This window comes from Castor canadensis, chromosome 6, assembly GCF_047511655.1.
Source record: "Castor canadensis chromosome 6, mCasCan1.hap1v2, whole genome shotgun sequence".
In the NCBI taxonomy this organism is placed as follows: Eukaryota; Metazoa; Chordata; class Mammalia; order Rodentia; family Castoridae; genus Castor; species Castor canadensis.
The window spans coordinates 115,029,427-115,054,715 of NC_133391.1; the positions used below are offsets into that span (position 1 = coordinate 115,029,427).

Consider the following 25,289-nt stretch of genomic DNA (forward strand, 5'->3'; position numbering starts at 1 on the left):
TTTATGGCCTAAACTCAACTGAGACTATTCTCTCTTAAAATGAAAATATCAATATTCACAATGAGATTTAATTAAGACACAAAGTCTCATAAATATAATTTTGAAATCCAAAATTGCTGACCATAAAAACCAGGAAAATCACAACTTGCTTGGGAAAAGACTCAATAAGTGCTGTGAGGGTAAATTATATGTGCCAATTTGTCTGGGCTAAGGGATGCCTATACATAAAGCATGTATTTGTGAGGGTGTTTCTGGATGAAATTAACATTTGGATGGGTAGACTGAATGGAAAAATGAGATTTATTGAAACTATTCCAGGAATGGGGGAGAGGAGATAAAGGAGAATGATGGAGGGGGTGAATTCAACCATGATATATTGTAAAAAGTTTTGTAAATATCACAAAGTATCCCCATACAACAATTAAAAAAAGAAAGAAAAAGGAAAAAATGAAAAGGAAAAAAAAACTCATTAATTTGAATGACTAAAGATTTCTCATCAGAAATCATGGGGGATAAAAAGAGGCTAAACAACATCTTCAAGGTGCTGAAAAAAAACCCTGTCAGCTCAGGATTCTATATTCAGTGAAAAATATTCGTAAGGAAAACAGGTGAAACAAAAACATTCTCAAATGAAGAAAAATTAAGAGTCAGTAGTCAACAGACCTACTCAAAAGAATTTTAAAAAGAAACTCTTTAAACTGAAAGGGCTTGATACTAGAGAGAAACATGGAAGCTCAGGAGTGAAGAAAGAACAACAGAAATTATATCTCGGCAAGGATAGTCAACTATTCTCCTCTTGAATTCTTCACAACGTATTTGACTATTGAAAGAAAACTTCCTAACACTGTCTGATAGCATTTTCAATGTATGTAAATCTAACACATAAGACAACTATCACAAAAAAGGATCATAAACAAGAACCTATAGGGAAATTTCTTCAGAATTCTTGAAGCAGTAGAACATGACTTTTAAGCAGACTGAGGAAAAAAGGGGTGTGTGTGTGTGTGGGTGTGTGTGTGTGTGTGTATCTCTAGAGCAATCATTAAAAAAAATACATATGATATATTAAAAAAAATAGATACACTAAAACTGAATACCAAAAATACTCAAATAACTCAAAGAAACAAAGACGAAGCATAAGTGGAAAAAAAGGAGAAGGAAACAGAAAAAAATTTTTTTTAATTAAATTATAGGCAAAACTAAAGCATACCAACAATTACACTAAATGTAAATGGTCTAAGTCTAAGGAAATTAATTAAAAGAAATTGTTAGAATACATTAAAAACACATGACACAACAATAGGCTGTCTGTAAGAAACTCACTTCAAACATAGTTATACTTGAGTTAACAGTAAACAACTGGAAAAAGATATGCCAGGTAAACATCAATCAAAAGCAATGAAGAGTGGCTATATTAGTGTCTGCCTAAATCAATTTCTTATCAAAAACTTAACAGGAATAAAAAAGCACATTACATAACCATAAAAGGGCCAAATCACCAAGCAAATATAATAATACTAAATATGTAATTATTAAGCAAAAGACTTCAAAATACATGAAGCAAAACTGACGGAACTATCAGGATAAACAGACAAATCCACAATTATAGCTGGGGACTTCAACACCCCTCTCTCAGTAATCATTAGGGCCACTACACAGAAAATCATCATAAATATAAAAAAACTGAATACCATCAGCCACCTGAAGTAAGCTGACATTTTCAGAATACTGTCCCTAGCAGAATATCTACTCACATCTTTCCTTCCCATTGCAGAAAAACTTCTCAAAATAGTTACTTAACCTTACTCTCTCCCATTCTCTCTTTACATTCCAGGCAGGTTTTCACCCTTATCACTGCAGTAAAACTGTCCTGTTCAAGTACACCAATACCTTCTTGTTGCTAAATCAACCAGTCTAATATCGGTCCTCATCTTATTGGAACTCTCAGCATCATATGACACAATCTACTATTCCCTCTTCTTTGAAAGACACTTTTTCACCTGGCTTTCAGGTCACCATACATTCTTCCTCCTTTCCATTGACGATTCAGGAACTGGATTCCTCCATATAAATCCAGCCCTCACATTCTGGGTGTCCCAGGACATAGTTTAGTCCTTGTACCCCTTTTCTTTTCTTTGCACATTCTTTCTCTTGGTGATTCTATCCAGGTTCATAGTTGTATCATCTATGCACTGATGACTCACAAATTTATGTCTGCAGGGAGAATCTCTCCCCTTTGCCTCTCTAATCTCTTCTCCTTGTCTGTTCCCTCTTATTTATTTCACTCCAAAAACACAGGACTGCTTATGGTTCTCTCAAAATGCTGAGCACATTCCAGGCTCAGGGCCATCCTCTGTCTTGGACACTTTTCTTCCATATATTTACTTTGGCTTCCTTCCTCATTCTCTTCAAGTCTTACCTCAAAAGTCATTTTCCACTGACTCTCTCCCTGGCAACACAGCATGGAAGTTAAGAGTTGAGTCATTCAGTCTACGTTCCAATTCTGACTGTGCCACTGCCTGGTATATGATTTCAAGTAAATTACTTGCTCTCTCTAGGCTTCCATTTCTTCATTTTCAAAAGGAGGATAATAATAGGACTGTCTCAGCACACTTTTGCTGCTATAACAGAACACCATAGACTGGATAATTTAGAATGAACACAAATATATTTGGCTCATGGTTCTGGAAACTGAAAAGTCCAAGATCAAGTGACTGTACTTGGTGAAGGCCTTTTTCCTGTGTTATCATAACACAGAGGAAAATGTCACATAGTGAGAGAGTACATGAGAGCAGAGAGAAAGGGGGAGGGCAAACTTGCTTTTACAACAATCCACCCTCAAGATAACTAACCCACTCCTGTTACAATGGCATTAATCCATTTGTGAGGACAGGGCCCTCATGACCAAATCACCTCTAATTAGGCCCTACTCTCTCAACACTATTGCACTGGAGATTAAGTTTCCAACACATGGCCTTTGGTGAACACATTCAAACCACAGCAAGTACCAACCTAATATGGTTGTTGTGAGGATTCCATTGAATTAATTAATCTAATTGCTAAGAGTAGTGCCTGTCACATGATGAAGACTGCCATATTTATTATGTCAAAGATGATATGCATTGTAAGACACATCATTATTAAAGAAATACTGCTAATTAAAGTAAGAAATGCTATAAATTATAAGATGCATCCTGATTGTAGAGGTATATAAATGTTTTTGAAAAAGTGCATCTTAAAATCAAAAAAGGTAATACATGTGAGTTATTTTAAGTTACTTCTTTTCCTCTTCCCTAAACTGGTTTCCTTATTACACTTACCATTAACTACCATACTTATATTTTAACTACTTAGTTTTTTCTTGTTGGTCTCATCCTACTAGAATGCAAGCTTTAAGAAGACAGGAACTTTAGTTTCTTTAGTTTCACTGTTGAAAACCAGTGTCTCAAACACTGACTAACACATATTATACCCCCACCCAATATCTGGTAAACAAATAAATGAACAGAAGTGTGAATAAGAAAGAAAAGGATATTAAGGAAATATTACTAGTTGATCATAAGATGAACACACAGAATTTCAAGATGCATTGCAGGAATGAAGAGTGAAAATAGTGAATGCATTACAACATAAACTCCACGAAATCAAGAATTTGTTTGTATCCCCTGAATCAAAGATGTATACATATACTTAACACACTTGCTGCATAACTGAATGAATGAATGCCATGTTTATACTCTCCTGGTCCTTGAACTACCAGACAGTTAGACCCTAACAGGGAGAGTTACAAGCATAACCCAGAGAATCTTATTTCCAAGCTTGAAGGCCAGGTGCTAAGGTACACACAGAAAATGGAGGTAAGGTGTGGGACATTTTCTAATAGATGCTATTGTGAATTCTTAATCATTGAATGATATATTAAAAGATGAACACATGTGTATAATTTTTAGTCTATTATGTTTCCCAACTTGGAGCTAACATATACATGTGCACATGTAGACGAATCACAATCTGCAGATAAATACTGGAGGTAAAGTAGGGGCATGAGTTTATTCTATGATCAAGAGCAGACCTGTTGTGACTGTGGCATAAGAGAAAGCACAGATCATAAGCCTCTGCGTGCTCCTCCGTGGGTTGAAGGTCATGAGAGTTTTTGCTGAGGCCAGGAGAGCTACGGATAGTCCTCATGGGTGAGAGGTGGGAGACTACTGGAGAGGGAGGTCTCTCCAATAAGAGGTTGATGACAAGCATTTACCAAATGGCAGGCAGTATACTGAGTGCTTTGCATGCAGGCATTCATTTAATCCTCACTAATTCCAGATAAAATAGGTATTACTCTTACCCTATTAAATGAATGAGAAAACAAACCAAACATTACTCATCAAGCAAGAGGAGGAGCTGGAATTCTGGAGCAAAAGCCCTCAGCCACTTATTCCCAATGATAACCTATGTCCTGGAAGAGTCTTAGTTCCATCTGGTCTGGAATTTAGGAGTAAAGGAGGCATCTTGGGTAGGACTCTGAATGGGGGAATATAAGGGTCAAACTTCTATGGATTATCGGGTAGAGAAGGGCAGACTAGAGTCTCTGGCAGACTGGATAACAGCTGCCAGTACCTGAGAGCAAACCAGAGAGTCAAGTTACTGAGTGCTCACTCTGCTTGTTCTATTCTATTATCCCAAGTCTTTAGTGATGTCTGCTTGAACAGGGCAGTCTTGCCTCATCTCTTTTCTGGGATGTACAAACAGAATCTTGGTTAGAGTTTTAAAGTACAAAGGAGGGCCTCCCACTCTCACCCTGAGGCCCACATGGAAAGCAAGATAGGAAGCAGTGAAGATCAAAGCAGAAGGCAAAAGAGCATGGGATGGAATCGTAAACTACTCAGTCCTCCCAGTACTGGGTTCTGGGTACCATTTTACCAACAAAGGTGATACTGCCTACAGAAGGTCATATGGAAATGCTGGGCATGTGTACCACATTGTCATTAGGAGCTGCAGCCAAGACTCTGGAACTAGGGAAATGGCCAAAATTATAGAAAGTAAGCCATGGTAACATAGGAACCTCAGTACAGAGATACAAATATGGCTGCCAAATGGCATTCTTGGGATCTGTGGCTGCACTGGACAGACCTCAGGTTCTGGTTGACCTTTGCCTTTAGCCCCTTAAAGGTATGGCCTAGCTCATGAGGATTCTTTTGTTCATAACAGGTGCACTAGAAATACCCGGCACAAAACAAAAGCTTAGAAAACATATGCTAATGAAAGAATGAAAATAAATTTGGACCTAAATCCCACTTAGTGAAATACTGATTTAATTTAATGTGTTTCCCTTCTCTATCTTAGGACTCATGCTTAAATGCACAAAACTCAAACATATACTAAACATGGAAATACTAATAAAAGATATTTTGGAAAGGTCCAAAACAAATGAGCATATTCAATCCAATGTAACAAAAGTGTACTATTATTACACACACACACACACACACACACACACACACATACACACACACACACACATATCCCTAGGAGGTGGAAGGGGAGGGGAGGGATAAAACCCAGGAGCTAAATCCCACAGAAACAGATGAACAACTAAATACAGTATTAAAGTCTCCTTTCAGTTCAGTTCTCCTATCCTGATAAACTACTTGAACTTGAAAGCTTACCCTAGTAACCCACCGATCAAGACATAAGCAGCATCCATCAATATCTAAAATGTTAGGAGGTTTTTGTCCTCAATGCACAAAAGAGGTTTTCTCTTCCTTGAGGGTCCTTAATACCATCACAAGGATGGCAGAGCAGTAGGGGAAGATGGGATGCTAAGCAGAGAGGAAAAGCCCAGGGCACCATTTCCAAGTGACAGGACTTCATGGATGGTAAGGCTAGCAATGTCACCCACAGGGAAGGCAGCTGGAGGAAGTAAGGAACAAGTAAAATGAACCAATCACTGTAGAATAAATCCCTGGCAACTTTGCCAAGCCTCATGGGACAGTGTGTGTCCCATTCCACTTACAGGCTCAAGAACTGAGGTCAGTAGTACAATCCCATAACAAGCCACAAGACGATGAGTGTGGTTTTCCTTCTCCAAAGACAGGACAGAAAGCAAACCGATTATCCTTCACCCCCACCCCCACACCTCACACAGCCAAGCCCTTGAACGAATTTCACAATACTTTCGCCATTCGCACAGTGAAATCTTTCAAGTCAAAAGGTTTCTACTTACAGTAATGTTTCCTTTAAAGTTATTGGGGGTTTTTTATTGCATTTCATTACTTTGTATCCATTAGCCCTGGATTACATTTTTTTATCATTAAAAGATAAATTAGTCAGACAAGGCAATGATGCATTTGGTTTCCACGACAACGCTTTACAAAAAGTTCAACCTGCAGCATCACCACAGAGCCCTTTGAAATCATTTCCTAGCAACCCCATAGGCATCCAGAGACACAGACCTTCATCTCAGCCCTTTATTCAGACTTAGGAGAACACACACGTGACAAAGACAAAACAGGTCATTCGATTAGCACAAACACTTCAAATTGGTATATTTCATTCATGTGTGGAGCATATTAAGTCCCAGTTATGCCTGCAAGCAGATGTATGCAGTCATGTGGCTATGTCTCATACACTGAGTCTTCCCCTAGGCTATGAACTACAGAAGACATTAAACTAAATTCCACTTCGTCTAATTTGAAGACAAGTGACAACCTTTGAATAGTTCACAAATACCTATGCATTCATTTACAAATAGGAATTTAAAAGGCACCTCTGCCCATCTGAAAGACAGCCTGGATCTCTCTGTTTCAGACTTATCACTGCACAATGGATATGAATGACTATATGAAGAAAATTAGGGGGAAAAAAAGGACAAGAGCTTAAGAGCCTCCATAACAAAGTTTACCACTTACAAAATAAGAATTTTGGATAAATAAATATGAAATACAGTGGAATTTTTTAAAGCTGAAAAACAGACTTTTTTAAATCTTACAATACTTTTCAAAATAACACATTCTAAGATTAACAAAAAATAGAGCGTAACCCCTGAAAAGGAGTTCATTTTACACAAGTTAGTCTCCAACTGCAAACCACCATGCCTGTGCACATTCGCTGTCCTGCCTTACCTGACACCCGGATGCTGACTTTCGCAGCCTCTGCCAGCATCCCTCAAGGCTGATTTCACATTGGTGCAACCAAGGGGAGGTACTGGCAAGGCGCTGGAGAGAGAGGTCAGGTCATTCCTCCCCACTCCTGGTCTGTTCCCCTGCTCTGCTGTGGTGACGGTTTGTAACTTCATGAGTAGTTCCTGCCAGAAGTCCTGCAACGAGCCATGCTGGGGATGGTGAGAGCTTCAGAGGGTTGAGTCTGGGTCTCTCTCTTCACTTTTCTCTGTTCACAACTCTGTAAGCAGGTGTTCACTGCTGTCTCTTCAGTGAAACCAGTGGGGTAAATTGTTTCCCCTGGGACATGGTCTGATGCAACTTTGACAACTGCAATCAGTTCTGAATTAACATGTAGCAAAACCTTTTGTCACACAGCTCCCTTTTGACATTGTTACCATTATTATCATTCCAACTTTCTCTGATTATTATGCAAAAGAAAAGAAGGGGATTTCAAATCCCCTCCTTTTAAACTTAAATCCTATTCTTTCCACTGTAACCAGAGAACAGCCTACAGAGGAATAGAATGCTTCCTTAGGTGCTTAGGTCAGTAAAAATAGCCATACTATTTAATCCAAGCAAGTAGCAGAAAGAATTAAAATGGGAAAGAGGATATTCCCACAGACTTTCCCTAATTCCTTTCAAACTGGGTCTTTGTAGCCTGGCTTCTTTGTTTTGTTTGTGTATGGCCAATTTCCATACTGTCAGCTGTATCTGCCTTCTCATGAGCAGGGGGAAAACGCATTCCAAAACAACTATACATGAATTTTGCATGAGTTGCCATTTGGGAATTATCTTAACCACCATTCCCTCTCTACGTTACCAAAACAAATATCGAGAACCAACACATCCTGTATGATTCAATGTGCCCAAATCAGTACATTCAACTGTAGTGCTTCCAATGGCTGTGCGTTAATGCCAAGCTTGCAAACCAAATCTAAACTTCAGTTGCTGTACTTGTAAAAGTGGTGACCAACTCTGGACTCTTACTGCGAGAGCTGAACAGCATGTTCTCAGTAGCACCTCCTCTGGGTGGTGAATAAAGATGCTCTTTAAGGATTCTTAACAATAAATCTCTTGCTTTCCCTCAAGATCCAACCAATTACTTCTTCCAGACTACATTCAGAGTCTCAACTCTTGCCTTTGCATCCACATTGAACATGTAGCTTTTTTAAAAGTGCACAGACCAGGCGGGCCCATGAGAGTGTGATTCCAGTGCTTTGGACTCAACAGGGCCCACACACTCTGCTGGAGGGTGGCGGCATCATAAGGAGAGGAGCGTCTGCCCTCCAAAATCACAGAACTGTATACTTTAAAATGGTGAATCTTATGTTTTGCAAGTTATGTCTCAATTTTCAAGAAAAAGTCAGTCACATGATACTTTATATCTAGTGGCATTCTGTAGTATTGTTTGCATGCATGTGCCAGATAACAATACTTCAAAAACTAAATAGAGCTGGTAGATGGATTCCTCACCTTTGGTCTAGGTTGACTAAAATTTTGATACTAAATTACTTTACTGAACTGCTTATAAGAAAAATGAATTCAATGTTGACTCTATCTCTTACCGGTGGAGCATATGGTTTAACTAGAAAGTAAATTTACATAGTTACATTGATTAAATTGCGAACATAAGTGCTGTAAAGCATGTTTTGAGTTAAGCTCTCCTGTAGGCAGTTACTTAATTTACAAACTTACATAAATACTTTCAGACCTCTCATTTCCACAATTTCCTTTCCTTCTGTCTCCTCTTTTCCCCGACCCCTCAACAAGGATGTTCAGCCAAAACCTGGACAGTATTCTGGACTATTTTGTCTCCCACTCTGCCTTGCCCAAGCATCAAATGACTCCCGAATTTAAAAAATAAAAATGTATTCTCTTCTGTCAACTGCTACAACTTTAATACAGGCCCTATTCATCAGGCATCTGAATTATTATAAAAGTTGCTAGCAACAATCTTCCAAACCCATCAAACCAAAACTCTGATCATATCACTCCCTTGCTTAAAATCTCCCCTGTGTCTCCTTGATTTGGGTCCTAATTCATTAGCTTGGCAAAGGAGAACCCCAAAATCTGATCCTTGCCTTTCATTTATTCCATTTCTGTCTCTTCCTACATTGTTCCACACACAGTTATACTGAGCTGTATCAGGGGAGGTCCTCTGGCAGGCCACCAGATTTTACCTCCTCAATGATGTTCATGTTGCTACCGCACGGAACTCCCCCCTCTACCTTCTTCCCAATATACACCTAACAGCAAGGTGTATTTAATACTTATTTGTTCTTCAAGGTTATACTCAGATACCTAGACACTGTGGTTTGGGCTTTTGTTGTTGTTTTGCTGGTGCTGGGGTTCGAACTCAGGACTTCACAGAGCCACACCTTAGTCTTCTATTCTGATTATTATGGAGATAGGGTCTTATCTTTGCCCAGGCCAGCCTAGACTGTGATCCTCCTATTTTATGCTTGCCACTGGAGCAGGGATGATAGGTACATACCACCACACCCAGCTTTTTTCCACTGAGATGGGATCTCACAATGTTTTTGATGGGGGAGCCTGGGCTGGCCTTGAACCACAATCCTCCTGATCTCAGCCTTCCAAGTAGCTAGGATTACAGGTGTTAGCCACAGGCACCCAGTGTCACTACAATATTTGAGAAGCCATTTCCATGTCAGGCTGGGGTGGATACTCTTCCTTCATTCTCCCATGGAACACTACCTCTCTCAGATATTACAGAATTGTTGTAAACACCTGAATGGCTGGCAGGCTCCAGCACAGTCCCCAGTGAGTCCCACCTTCTGGGATTCACACCCTGTGGAATCCCCTCCTCCACATCTATAATGGGGTGTATGTGATTGTGACTACCATCTTACTTACTGGTAGACTGTTGCTCTTGCTGGCTTTGATGAGGCATGTTGCCACTTTGGCAAGGAACTGAGGGGGACCTCTAGCCAACAGCCAGCAAGGAACTGAAGAACTCAGTCTAACAACTGTCAAAGAACTAAATTCTACTAACTACCATATAAATGAGTTTAGAAGCTCTTCACCAGATGAGGCCCACCCCTGGCCAAAACCTTGATTGCAGCCTTATATTAAGACACCCTGAAGCACAGGATGGAAATGAGTTGTGCCTGGACTCCTGATCTACAGTAACTAATAGCTGTGTGCGTTACCCCCCAACTTGTGGTAATGTGTTACCTAGCAGTGGACAAACACCTATTTGTACGTCATCCTTCCCACCCAACTAGAACATAAACTTCCCTAGGGAAATGATCTTCTTATTCATCTTCATATTCCTAAATCTAATACAGATGCTTGATATTCAGTTAAGACTTTCAATAAATGTTTCTTGGACTGAACTAGTCTGCCCCAAAGTTTCTACATGTTTGATCCCAATCTTGCTTCCCCCTTCTAAATGGAAGCAGCTTGCACTTTGTCTTCCATCCTAGTGACACACAATTATGTCACTCTACCTCCAACCGTACCTCTTTTGGACGTGTGCATGCCTGTGATCACTCTTTATAGCACTTTCTCCATTTTTCAGTTCCCATCTGTGCCCCCAAATTTCTCTCTCATTCTAATTTATATTTGCTCTCTTACTGGTGTCTCTGCTTCTCCATCTTTCTTCCTCTGATCCATCCCAACTTTATCATCATGTCTCACTCAATCATATACTACACTTGTAAGCCAAGAAACCACTTTGAGTATTGTTAATTGATAAAAATTGATACATCTACATGTAGAAAAAGAATAACATCAGTTTACAAATAACATTGAACATAAGAGACTCCTTTGGGAAAAGTATCCTCAGAGATTAGATATGTGATTCTATCACTAAAATAGAATCAGATTTTTCAGTCTAATTTTTTAAGAATATGTACCCATGTGTTACATTCTTAACATGGAAGAAAAAAAACTTGATTTTAGATCTTAGTGATTAACCTCATGATAAGGCATCAATTATGCTCTAAATTCTTAATGCTCACGAAAGTTCTTTCTAAGAGTCAGTGGTGCTGAGCCCTGTAGCATTCTGTGGGTACCAATGTAAACACATGGAACTCTAAAGTGGGTAGAGAGACAGAAGCAAAGGTAAAAAGGCAGCCACTAATCCTTTCAAACCACTTTGCATGTTTGCCATTGAGAGAACAACCTTCTCTAGAGAGCATGTCTCAAGAGATCTCCTACCTCCATGAAAACCAAACTACAGCTAGATAAAAAGCAGACAAGAGAAGATCTGCTGGAGATTTTAAGCTTGAGCTTGAATTAAAACTATATTACTATTTTATAATTCCTGGAGAACCACAAAAGGTCCAATGAAATTCTCTGCTGAATGAGCAGAAGTTTTTGCTCTGGATTGGTGAATATATCCTTTCTGGAAAACATTATTTCACTATTGTATGAAATAATAATAATAATAAAACCCCAAACATTGATGGGGGGATGTGTTGAATAAACCATAGTACAGCTATACAATGATATACTCTGCATCTATAAAAGGAATGTGAAGGGCTGATGGAGTGGCTCCACCGGTAGAGCAACTGCCTAGCAAGTATGAGGTCCTGAGTTCAAACCCTAGAGCTCCCAAAATAAAAAAATAATAATAAAAGGAATGTGGAATATCTTTTGAAATAGTGAGGACTGATCTCCAGAGTATATTGTTAAATAAAAAAGGAAAATGCAGAAAAGTGAGCAACAAGCACCCCACTGTCCAGATCATGCCTGTAAACCCCTTTTTACAGTAAAAAAGAATTGGGTCCCTGGGAGAAATGCCTGGTTGTAGATCAAAGACAGGAAATGAACATCTTGTCAGACCAAATAACAAGAACTCTACAAAACATTCCTAGAGCATGTTGGAAAAGACACAGGAGCCATTGTGGGCAGGACAACTGAGCATCGGAAAGGACAATCAGTACAACAGACTCGGACACATCTAATATTTATAACTGACAAGGTCATAACAATACCAAACACATCATTAGTTTCCTTTGGAGAATGCTATAGTCTAACTCATTTTGAAAACTGATAAACAGAAGAGGAAAATGAAGCAAGCCATTTTTCCTACTTTTTCCGTATGATCTATACCTAGAGATAACCAAAATTGATGAAGAGAGGTTTCTGTTTATAGAATCATTCCAGAAGTATTGCAGAAAGAATGTTAGGCTTTGCAACCCCAAAGGGCTCCATGGATTTAGGCAACAATTGGTGATGGATGTTAACATCACAGAAAGAGACGCAGCAAGACGTGATGTGCCTACTGGTGGAGGGACATAACACTACTTATAAAGTAGTCTTGCCCAAAAAAAAGAAGTAAAGCCACATCTTATCAAGCCTCTGAGTTTGACTATCAATATGCAGGAATGCAGAGCCAGGAAAACGTGGTAAATGAACTCTCAGGACTGCAATCAGCAAAAACCAGACTGTGGGAAACTCCACTGGACAAATGACCCAGTTTCTTCAACAAATAAACTGTAGGGGAAAGAGAGAGAAATAGAAAGAGGGACCTGTAGTTTAAAAGATGCTCAGGAAGCATGTCAACAAAATGCAATGGGTAGATCTTATTTTAAAGATGATTCAAACCTAAAAAAACTTAATGAAAACATTTCTGAGATAATGAGGGAAATTTGGACATTGTCTTGTTATTTCATAATATTAAGGAATTATTTTAATTTGGTTGTATGCTAATAGCATTATGGTTTTGTTTTTTAAAAAGTCCTTATCTTTCAGAGTTACATGCTGAAATAGTTACAGCTGAAATAATAGAATGTTTTAGATTTGCTTTAAAATAATCCCAGAGTAGGGAGGAGAGTGGGTGGTATAGATAAAAGAGTTTGCAACTGTTGTGTACATGAAGTGTCAGTATACTCTTCTCTCTCCTTCTGTATCTATTTGGACTTTTCCATAATAAAAAACCTGAACTGATGAGCTTCAAAGTTAATTTGTATATTGTTTTCCATAACAAGCAACACTTATGGATAGTTCTGTCAAAGCTAACATGATACATACATTAATTATGTCATACTCACAGCAACTCTATGAGCTCAGTATTTCAACTATCCTACTTAGAGGAAGAAGGTGAAAATTACAGAATTTAATCATAGAACTAAGTGCATGGTGCACCTAAGATTATAACCTAGCTCTTGCCAACTTCAAGTTCCAACTGACTGATGAGAAAACCAGAAACTACTCCATATATCCTAAGCACGGAGATATCAGCCTACAGAACTGTTCACAGGAGCATTGGAAGGTACAGAAGAGCAAAAGAAAGATGGAGGGTTGGAAGTAGAGCTGGAGAAACTCAAAAGATGAAGGAGCAGCATCAGAGTTAAGAGACTATGAACACCTGGGCTCATGCCGATCAGCTCAAGAGCTGACACAAACACCCTGTGACACCAATGCTACTGAGCAGAAGCCATTAACATTGCCTCTTCTTTCTCCCACATTCCAATTTCTTGCCAGTGTCTAAGAGGAGACCATGTGTCAAAGGATCAGGAAGATGCAGTTTGTAGACTTCTAGCCCCACAGGATTCAAAGGAAAACAGGGAAAAACAAAGCCAAGAGACAAATAACCAACACAACCTCTATGCTATACTGCTTGTCAAGTTACAATATCAAATTGTAATTGTTTGATTTATAACCCTGATGTGAAGTATCACTTTCTTCTTCCATTTTCCATTGTGGTCACTACTTGTATGGCCATATACACTTGAAATATCACTAGTCCATATTGAGAAGCACCATAATTATGAAATACTTTCCAGATTTCAACAACTTAGTCCCAAAATTCAACATAAACTATCTCAAAATTTTTTATATTATGTGTTAAAATAATAATATTCTTAATATATTGGTTAAATGTATTTTCATTAAAATTCATTCCATCTCCTTTAAAAATGTGACTATTAAAAAACTCAAAATACAACAAGTGTGGGTTCTGTCTGTGACTTACATTATATTTCAATTGGACAACACTGTCCTAGAGCTTCAACCTCAAGTGAGCCATATCTGGCACCCTATAAAACCACATCACCCAAGGGTATTCTCAGCTGTCAACTCTAACAGACTTTAGGCTCACTCTTAATCAGTTCTCTTAATCTTGCAACTTTGAGCTCCAGGCTTGGAAAGACTGACCTTACTTCTGCCTCTGGGCCATAAACGTGATGCTATCTGCAATCATAAAGCTGTCTGTTCAGTTCTTCCTGCTCCCCCAGTAGGAGGGCTTCACCTTAAAGAACTCAGTCCCCAACCCCTAATTCCTGTAAACCAACCAACATACTGCCTACCCACAAAGGAAGGCAGTATTGGGCACAAACAATGAAATCTCCCGAAAGGCAGAGAAATATGCTTGATTCCTTTTCATGTCCCTCCCCAAACCTAGAGTAGTTCTTAATAAAAAGCAGGAAATACACACACACACAAACACACACACACACTCCTGAGAGGCTAGCAGGTACACAGGAATTGTGCCTCTGTCATGCTATGCCAATCCCTTTGGCATTGCATTATTCCCTCCTTATGAAAGGAGATTTTCCACAAACATAATATTTGTATAGGACAGGGACTAGAACTGAAGCCTATCTCCTTCACCTCAGATTGCCCTTTTGTCACCACAAAAATTGTAGGAAGAAGCTGTGAAAGCTTCCCTCAAAGGCTCCATGATGCATGGGCCTTGGAATGAATGAGGATGGCAGTGGACGCCAAGATGTGCCTCCACCACCAGGAAGGTCAAGAGAAAACTTGATCAACTTAGTTGGAACTATTGCTTCAAAAGAAAAGTGCCTCACCAACTTGAGTTAGGTCCCTCCAGAGAAAACTGGACAATTTAAGCGCCAATAAGGATGACAATTGCAACACATTAACACACAATGTATGTAAATCCATAAGGACAAAATGATACTAACCAAACAAATAAACAAGCAAGAACTCCTTGTCACCTTAGAAGAATGCTAGAGAATCAATTCATTGTTTTGAAAACTAGAAATAGTATACAAAACATATGCATCTAACTTACCTTTCCTATAGAAACTGCATGCCAGGGAAACCAACCAGTTGGTGAGAAGAAGCTTCTCTTTGAAGAGCTAGTCCAACTGATGAATGAAGATGAAATGACAGAACAAGAATGTCACCATTCTACAGCCCCTAATGATGAATGGAGGTAAGTAAGCAATGATCACTAACAAGGGCTAGCACTGCAGAAGAGACAAACACTGTATATTTCTTGAAGTAAGAATACAATGTCATCTAAAATGTACATTTAGGGTCAGTGTGGTGGTTCACATCTATAATCTCAGCTACTTGGTACATGAAGATAGGATAATTGTAGTTTGAGGTCAGCCCAGAAAAAAGTTAGTGAGACCCTATCTGAAAAATAAACTAAAGCCAAAAGGACTGGGGATGTGGGAAGACCCTGGGTTCAATCCGCAGTACCTAAAATAACAATTAACAATAATAACAGCAAAGTACGTTTATTCTACTGTCACCCTCCGAAACTGGGAATAATCAAACCTCTAAGTCTAACAACCAGTTTCTAGCAAATATAGAAGGCAGAGAAACATTTTAGATGCACCACAGGAACACCGCAAGTAAAAAGCAGATTGAGGGAAAAAATCTACAGGACACACAACCCAAGTCCCAAAACAAATAAATTTCAAGTGGGAAAAAAGAGAAAGGAAGGGGAACCTAGATTAAAGCAGACTTAAGAGATATATCAACCAATTGTAATGAGTGAACCGCTTTGGATATCAATAAGAATAAAATAATAATTAATAAAACAATTAGAAAATGTGATTAAAATTAAATAATCACTAAATCATTGGTGTATAATGGTTTCATGATTTTTGAAAAAAAGAGTTCTTATGATTAAAAAATATATATTGGCTGGGAGCCTGGCTCAAGTGATAGAGTGCTTGCTTAGCATGCAAGAGGACTTGAGTTCAATCTCCAGTACTGCCAAAAATAAAAAATAATTTTTAAAAAGGCCAGGTGTCATGACTGTAATCTTAGCTACTCCAGAAATGGAGATCAGGAAGATTGCAGTTCTAGCCCAGCCTGGGCAAAAATCTTGTGAGACCCCCATTTTGGTTAGGCACAGTAGTGCATGTGTATCGTCCCAGCAGGGAAGCACAAATACAAGGATCACAGTCCAGAACAGTCTGGGCATAAAATGAGACCCTATTTCAAAACTAACCAACAGACACAACCAAAAAATGGCTGGTGACATGGCTCAAGTGGTAGAGCATTTGCCTTGCAAGCACAAGGTCCTAAGTTCAACGCCCACTGCTGCCAAAAAGAGAAACATAATAATAATAAATAAACCATAATGAAATATTTGCAAATGGAACAGAAAATAAGTGCCTTAGGGAAATTAGACAACCCCTTATTTACCTGGAGGTAAAATAGCACAATGAAAAGGGGGCAATTTGCAGATATAATTTGGAATCCTTAGCTGTGTGGTCTTGATGTTGACCAAGCCACTTGAGCTCCTGGGCCTCAGTTTTCTCCCTCACACTGTGGGGTTCATAACAGCATCTGAGCCCCTTGCCTCCTCAGTACACCGAGGATCACTTCCTGTAACTGCTCCCTCATAAATACTCCCTGAAGGAGCTCCCCAAGTTCTCCCTCACCTGCTTCTCCACCCTCTAATTAAACCCTCTTCTCCCCAAGGACATGCATTGAAAGAAACAAATTCTAATTCAATTTTATGGTTCTCTCACAGCAGTATTGTTTCAACACTGTAAATATATCCCAGCTACATAATAGGTTAGGTACTTTTTTGGACTAACCTAGAAACCTAAATGCTTGTTTCTATATGAGAATCCTTTCTCAATACCAGCTTGGTGCATTACACACTGTTTGATATTTTTTTTAACTTTCTGGTTTTCGGTTTGCTTGTGGGGTGTTTTTGGTCATATAATCTGCACATAAAACTGGGGGTTGCTTTTGTGTGTGTGTGTGTTTAGTGGTCTGAGGATTGAACTCAGAGCCTTGCACCTGCTAGGCAAGTGTTCTACCACTTGAGCCACTCCCCAGTAAGGGTTGCCTTTTTCATTAATCCAAAGCACTTCCTGGTTGTTTTTTAGGATGCAAAGTTCTCACTTTTGGCACACAGAAGATGTTCTGGTGTTTGGCCCTATTTCTCCTTTCAGGAAAATCTCAATTAACAAAAGGAAGGGAGAATCTGTCTGCAACATTCTTCCTACCACTGCCCTTCCCTCACTAGATCCTCCAAAGACGTGAAGGTCTGTGGTAGATTTAACTGCCCTTGAAGTCCCAGTGGGCCTGCTGAGAAAAGAACTCACCTTGGGTTCCACGTGGGACTAAGTAGATGAGCAGAGCCATGATCACAGGGACGGGAGGACTGTGGGGGTCCAGTGGATGAGGGATCCTAGAAGCGGATTTGCAGGCCTTACCGTACAGATCTGAGAGGAGGACAGCAGGAAGTTTCATGCAGATTCATCAGCCTAAGCCTTCTCTTCTGCCACACTTCCCAGAGCAGCTCTGTGTGTGTGTGCTGTGTGTGTGTGAACATGATGCACATATGGTGGACTGGGTGGAGGCAATAGGGAAAGAGAAATGACTAGTTCCCACTAGGCTCAGCTCAAAATACTATTGATGGCTTTTGTTTTCTTCATCCAGTTTCTCAGACAAATCTGTCTCTTACATGACTCAAAGACCACTGGGGGTTGAGATCTGAACTATTGGGTCAACACTGGCTTTCATAAACCTGCTTTTCAGTGGGTGTTATATATACATAGTTGCATGCCTGTAATCCCAGCACTCCTTGGGAGGCTGAAGAAGGAGGATCAAAATTTCCAGGCCAGCCTGAGCTACAAAGGGAGACCCTGTCTCAAACAAACAAAACAGCTTTTCTCTCTATTTAAGAGATGTAAAGCCTCTTCAGCAGGAGTCCTGAGTGGACAAACACCCTACCAAACTGAACTCCTGTCATTGCCAACTAGTTCCTGAGCTTTTATGTTATTTGTGGTTCTGACATCAAAAAAAAAAAAAAGACACCTTGCCTGGTGCAGTGGCTCACATTTACAATCCTAGCTACCCGGAGGTGGAGACTGGAAAGACTGCAGTTCAAGGCCAGCTGAGCAAAAAGTTGGTGAGATCCTATCTCAACCAACAAGCTGGGTGTGGTGGAGCACACCTGTTATCACAGCTATGAGGGAGGTGTAAATAGTAGGATCACAGTCCATGCCAGTCCAAGCAAAAACACAAGACTCTGTCTGAAAAATAACTAAAGCAAGAAGGGCTGGGGGTGTGGTTCAAGTGGGAGAGCACCTGTCCAGCATGCACATGGCTCTGAGTTCAAATCCCAGTACCACCACAAAAAAAGCACCTTATTTTTGTCATATGTTACCCTGGGTGATAGATTGCTTCAAAGTCTCTTGTGTGTCTTCCTATAAAAATTCCCACAATTCAGGGTCATGTCTCCGTTTTGTGAGTCACACAGGAAAGTAGGACCTTGGAGCTAATCATGACACCTTCCTATCTGAGAGAAAACAGTTTGTAGATTTACAGTGTATCATCTTCCCAACAGCAGATGACATCTGACAGCACCTGAGAGGCAGCAAAGCAAAAACCAGCTGGTTCTAAGCACAATTCCAGACTGAGGTTTCAGGTTTGCAACAAAGAATACTATGAGGAACCACCTCAAGATAACACCAAGGCCCTGACCTTTCATTTCTGTCTCACGCAGGCTCAGCAGCCATGGAACCCTTCAACTCACAGCATTCTTCCTGCCTTCTCTTTTGGAAAAAAAGTTGCAGGCCACCAAATACATCTCTGAGGTAGTGGTTTTCATAGCTCCTGGATAACACATCTCTATATATCTAAACAGTCTCTATTGGCCAAATCAATCTACTTGAAATAATACCATGTTTCAAAAAATATCTGAATAACCAAAATCTCATTTTAATTACCAAAATAGTAATAATGGCAACCACAAGAACATTAGCAGTTAGTATCTGTACAACACAGCACTCAGAAAAATGCCAAGCACTGTGTGTAGTGAAAACAATGGCCTGTTGTGTCAAAGCTTCTCAAATGTTCCATGTATTACACATTCTCCACTCACCTCAAAACTACAATCCTGTTCAAGCTACAGAAGGTGTGACCGTGGATGTGTAAGAGGAAAAGCCCATTTTCACAGCCCTCTGCTTCCCTGTCCCACCTGCTATCACCTCTCCTTTCTGAATAACTCTGCAATCCAGCACCAGTCTCACATGGGTCTTGGGGCCTGGGTGTCCACAGCTCCCAGGTTGTACCACACCTAAGGGTTACATCAAAGTGGTAAGAAGCAACACAGCTCAGTGACTAAGAACCCTGGGGTCGAATTCAGAGAAGCTTTCCTTCAAGTTTCAGCTCTCACTGTGGATATCTCTTGTGCCTCATTTTCTTCTTTTAAAAATGGAACTGGATGCAGTGGCTCATGCCTGTAATCCTAATCACTTGGGAGGCAGTGATCAGGAGAATCACAGTTCGAGGTCAGTACAGGTAAAAAAAAATTAGTGAGGCCCCATCTCAACAGATAAATTTGGTGTGATAGTGCACACCTGTCATTCTAGCTACACAGGAGGAAGTAGATGGTAGGAAGATCAGAGTCAGAGGCCAGGCCCAAAGAAAAACTCCAAACTGAAAACAAAAAGAGCCAAAGATGTGGCTCAAGTGGTAGAGCACCTTCCTGGTCAGCGAGGCCCTGGGTTTGTTCAGCAAATAGCAAGAACTTAAATCCTAATGTTATTTTATCCATATTATTCACCTTATAAGCCATGCATGAAAACTTAAATCACCTTAGAAAAAAGATACAACCACAAAATATTCTTTCTTCCCTTGATGGATTATCCAAAAATAAAATAGTTTCCTTGTTTTTATTACAATAATCACAAACTTCTTAATGCAAACTGTTAGCAGAGTAAAATAAAGGTAACCCCTACCTAAAACAAACTCCAGCAGACTCAGCTGTAGAGCACTTGAATAGTATATGGGCAGGCTTTGGGTTCAATCCCCAACTCCACAAAATAAACAAAAACCAACTCCAGAACACATTTTAATATTTTAAAATATGTTCCAAATATGCCTATTCTTTATTGAAAATATCAGCTTATAAATATGTAAAATTCAGGTCTTGCTTCACTTTTTGAGTCCATGGAGAGAAGCCATAAAGAGAAGGAAAGTACAAATTGAGAAGGGAAGGGAATAAACTGGTGAGGCTGGGTCCTCAGTGTCTCGTGAGAAATAGTGCTTTCTCTACCGGCCACAGGGGCAGCAGGCATGGGGCAGAGGAAGGGATGGATAGAAGCAGGTTTCAGCAGAGACAGGATAGAAGGTAAACTGAAGAAGAGGGTATATGTACAGCAACTTAAAAGGTTTCCAGCCAAGATCACTGGACATATTTTAACATCACCAGTCATTAAACAGGAAATGCAAAGAATGAATTAGGTGGCCATTCTTAAAGCTGTTGTTTTAGACAGCCATCAATACTGCCCATCTCTATTTAGCTACAAGTATCTCTAATGATATTGAACAGCTTTTAACTTGTACAGACAGCCTTTGAGAAATGTTCAGGATTTGCCCCTCCAGACCCACTCTCCATCCTGCCCTGTACCCTGGAAATCCTGATAAATAGGCCCTCTTTTCCTCTGGTTTTCAGATGTGTTTGGTCAAGCAAGAGATCCCTGAAAGGGAGGATGACAATAACATGAATGTATTTATCCACTTGGCTCCCTCCCTGCCCAGACAAGGGCAGCCAATTGAAAGGCTGCAGTCCTCCTAAGACCATAGTTTCTGGGGACTTCTCTGTCATGTAGAGATTTACATTCTCAGGTTTCCACAACCATTCCCTGCCCTTGACCCTTCTAGAGTATTAACAACTCCCTGTTTCTACTCTTAGGGTACTGCAGCATCTTCTTTCAGCTTTCCTTCACCCTGCCAACCTACTGGAAATCGTGAGATTATTTTCAATTGAACCCTTTTGGACATATAATTTGTCTCCTGCCCAGCCAATGGCTAATCAGGAAGCAAGGAAGGCATAGTTGGTTGTTCCTGCCTCATCTAAGTACAGCAGCAACCTGTAGCCTTCCTGAGCCCTGAGCTCTTCATACTTAGCAGAGTCCCCAAAAGAACAGAAAATAAACAGCATCTCTACCCCCAATCAGCAATTTCAACCTGTCACTTTTGCAGAACCCCTGAGTTCTAGGTTTTACTTGTCCACTTGGCCCCAAAGTTCTTACCTGCTCCTCCTCAACTTTGCTGGTTTTCCAAACTCTGGACTCTATCTTCCTGCCTGGTTCTATGGCGCTCACTCCCTCCTTCCTATTTGGATTCTTGGCCTTAACTCATCACCAATCTGGTGCCACAGAATCTGCCCCATTCCCACCTCTATGCCCACTCCTGCTAGAGAGCAAACCTTGTCTTGCCTCTGAAAAGTTAGAAGCTTGAACTATGTTACTTTATGGTTTGAGGTCTTGTTCTACAGAGTCAAAAGGAAGAACTACCCATCTGTCCTTAAAAATTAGTGTAACTGTTGAAGAAAGTAAAGTTAAGAAAATGTGCTCACTGGCTCTAATTAATGTTGTATGTGTTGTGATAAAATGTGCAGTGGCAGAAGATAAACAACTTGTAGGACTCACTTGAGCTTACTAAACTTCATGTTCCTTTTAAAATTAAAAAAAAATCCTGGTGAAAGGACTAGCGAGGACTCCAAGAGACGAAAACAGGGTCTGTGTGTGTATCACCTGACAACCTGTTTTAGGCTCCTTCCATGCCTTGTAATTTCCCATCATGTGGGACATGGGCCCTCAGGGCACACAGGGGAGGCCTCCATCAGGGCCCATGTAAATCTAAGCGGATCCTATCAAGAACCAAACTTCAAGAAACCCCAGCAGACTATGTGGTCAAGTACTCACTGCCCCCACTTACAGGCTTTTCAGCCGATGTTGGAGGCTTGGGATCTGACTTCAAGAATGACCATGAATACAGGCAATATGGTACTACAGTTTCTACTAGAGAAAACCCTACCTAATTTATCTGCTCAATAAGACTGTTTAATTCACTTAAAAACAGTGGTTCTCCAAGTGTCGTTCCCAAATCGGTAACACTAGCTTCTCCTGGAAGCTCATTAAAAATTCAAACTCTGAGGCTCTACCCAAGATGCAGAAAGTCTGGGAGTGGAGTTCAGCAGTCTGTAGTTTAATAAGCTCTCCAGGTGATTCTGGTTAGAGAACCAGAAACTTAGAAAACAAAAGTGACTTAAAAATAGCTACTCTCATTATTTACTATAAGATCAGAAAAATATCTACTTTCCCTTTATATAGAGTCAATTTGGGATTATTCTCATTGATTCCAGAACACCATGGAACAGATACTGCAGAAGTCACTAAATGACTGGTATAGGCATAGGCTTTTGCAAGAGGTGCACCCTCCTCCTCAGGCTTTGCTCACCAAATTTTATGAATATTCCGAGTCCCTAGCACCTACACCAGAATCTAGCACTTATAATGGCTGAATGAATTAACGAGCTCAATGAATGGAAGAGTGAGCTGGTGATGCTGGCTATCCACACAAAGTCATTTGGAAGCTAACAACCTCCTGTGCTGCATCCACACAGGGATGCCGCCAGTCTGTATCATCAATAAAGACTCTGTTCTACAACTGGCTGCTTAGTCCTCTGGATGCTCCCAAGCAGCAACAGCTGGTATGAGAAAAGATTTGTAAGAATCGCTGGTTCTTCCCAGAGAGAGGTTCAACCATCTCTCTGAGGATTTCTGAACAAGAATTACAAAACTGGCACAATACCAGGAGTGAGCATCCTTCAGAATTCTCCTGTTGGAGTACTATTTTTAAAAAGGCAAGCAAGAGGACACAAATTGCTAGGAAGTTACATTTTTACTGCAATTGGGAGATAAATCTAACTTCTTACCAGAAATGGAAACCCATGTGATATCACTGTACTGCATATGAATTATTAATGTTTACAATCTTTTTTTTGCCAATTAGGTATTCAAGAAGGTTCCTGTTGACATCATGTTTGACATCATAATGCTTCATCATTCTAAAAGCTTAATGCAATGAGTTGTTGCTAGAAAAAGAGAGATCAAGCACACATTTTTTGCACTCTGGGGAATACCAGAGGCCAAGTAGATAATGAGGATATTGTTTATAACTGATGTACAAACAAGAAGAAAAAACCCACCACTACTGCAAATAGAACCAAATGGCAGACTTTATTTTCTACCTGTGCATTTTAGAAAGAGATGGAAACCAACATGGGTAACAGCTATCCCAAACTCTTAAGGCAAAAAAAGGGTCCTTATTCTAAAAATAAATGAAAGTAAAGTTTTTACAAAATTATCTTATCCACAAAAGGGTACAGAACATGTGAACTTAGAGATTGAAAATGGCAATTCAACACTGGGTCACAAGGCCTAAAAGGACACTATTAAATATTTTAGGGCAATTCTGTGATAAAATTCTGTATGGTTTGTATAAATAACTCTAGTCTCAAATTTAATTTCAAATCTATAACTTCTAAGATCTATGCAATTCAAGTCAGCCTGGAATCACTGAAGGAGCAGTTTCATTTCCATCAGTCCTACTAATGGGTAGGACTGAGTGAAGCTCTGATTTGGAATCTTGTTGCTAAAGCAAAGTGAGTTAAATTCCTTCCCAGGTCAAGCCTTTTAACACTTAAACCAAGTAGCAATGAGATTTATACAAGTTTATACTAGCTGCTAATATTGGGACTCATTTTCCCTCCAGTTTAGTTTTTAGTCCATTTGGTCTCTTAAGTAGCCTCTTGATGGAAGCATTAAGATACAGAGAATGGGTTCATTCATTATTCTTTTTTTCACTGAACAAGACCAAGTAGCTAGAGTTGCCAGGTACTAAAATGAGGACCTTGCTACTTGAAAGGCAAAAATAGACAATGTCTCTTGAGCAGCCAAAAAGAAATAGCATGAAGAGCGTGAGTGGTCACCATTTGAACTGTTGCTTCAGGTCTTCAAATTTATTTTTCAATAATTTTTTTCAAATTTCTTTTTAAGACAAAAGCACACTCTCTCTTCAACAAAATTAGAAATAAGGGCAAAATAGTTTCTGCCAGGTAGCGAGGGGGAGGGGGTGGTAAGGGAGGGGGTGGGGGAAGGGGGAGAAATGACCCAAACATTGTATGCACATATGAATAAAATAAAAATTAAAAAAAAAAAAGACAAAGCACAGTCTTGCAGTACTGGGGACTAAAACTAGGCACCTTGCTAGGCAAATGCTCCATCACATAATCCATGCCTCCTAGCCCTTTTGTTTTGTATTTTATTATTGAAATAGGGTCTTGTTAACTTTGCCAGGACTCTCGATCCTCTTGCCTCTGCCTTCCTAGTACCTGGGATTACAGGTGTGCGCCATCACACAATGTCAAAAAATGTAGTCTTTATTGATAACATCCCAATTGAATGATGCACCAAATACATTTTAATCCCTTGAGACTGCTTTTAGTGCTAATTTTATGTGAACTAGTGGCAGGAGATGTGAGAGGTCAACTAAAGCAAACTCAGTGTTCAGCATGCCTCTGTATCAAACATGTAGTTGACAGACTGTACAGTCAAAAATCCAGGTTTTGTATATTCTATACTAACAGGGCACTGTTAACATTTAATAGTGAGAAGGGAAGTTTATTCCTGGCACACATCAGGGGCTCAATAAATGATACTTGTATTCTAATGGTACTTAAAATTGTTACCAGAGAAACACTACACCTACAAATAAACATCAGTAAAGTTTTATGTTGCAAAATCAGATTCTGTTATTAAAAAAATTAAATTCCTGAAAAAAAGTTTTTGCTCTTCGAGACTGAAGCCAGGGCATGCTATTTTTCCCTTCTCTCCTCAGTTGTGAACTGACTTGATCCAATGAAGACCAAGAGTTTCTTCATGCTGGGTCAACTGTTGAACAAGTTATTAACTATTAATAAATATACAATTGTGTTTTTGCCAAAGAATCACAGAATGGTTCCTGATAATCTACCGGCCATGTAAAAGCGGTGATTGTCTAACATTAAGAGTCATAAATATGCATTTATTTTTCCCTCTGTGCTCCTCTGTCTGCTCTAAAGAAAAAGGCCAATGTCCAGCCTGACAC

The 25,289-nt window shown here is 39.7% G+C and overlaps 1 protein-coding gene and 1 long non-coding RNA gene across 7 annotated transcripts in view; both read right to left on the reverse strand.

The window, feature by feature from the left end:
- Pde8b (phosphodiesterase 8B) overlaps positions 1-25,289 on the reverse strand; it is a 222,960-nt gene that overhangs the window by 168,420 nt on the left and 29,251 nt on the right. The window lies entirely within an intron of this gene.
- LOC141424181 (uncharacterized) lies at positions 641-24,242 on the reverse strand. Its single transcript, XR_012449136.1, has 2 exons — positions 17,450-24,242; positions 641-15,290 (listed from the first exon to the last, which is right to left on the reverse strand). It is a non-coding gene; the product is annotated as an uncharacterized lncRNA (long non-coding RNA).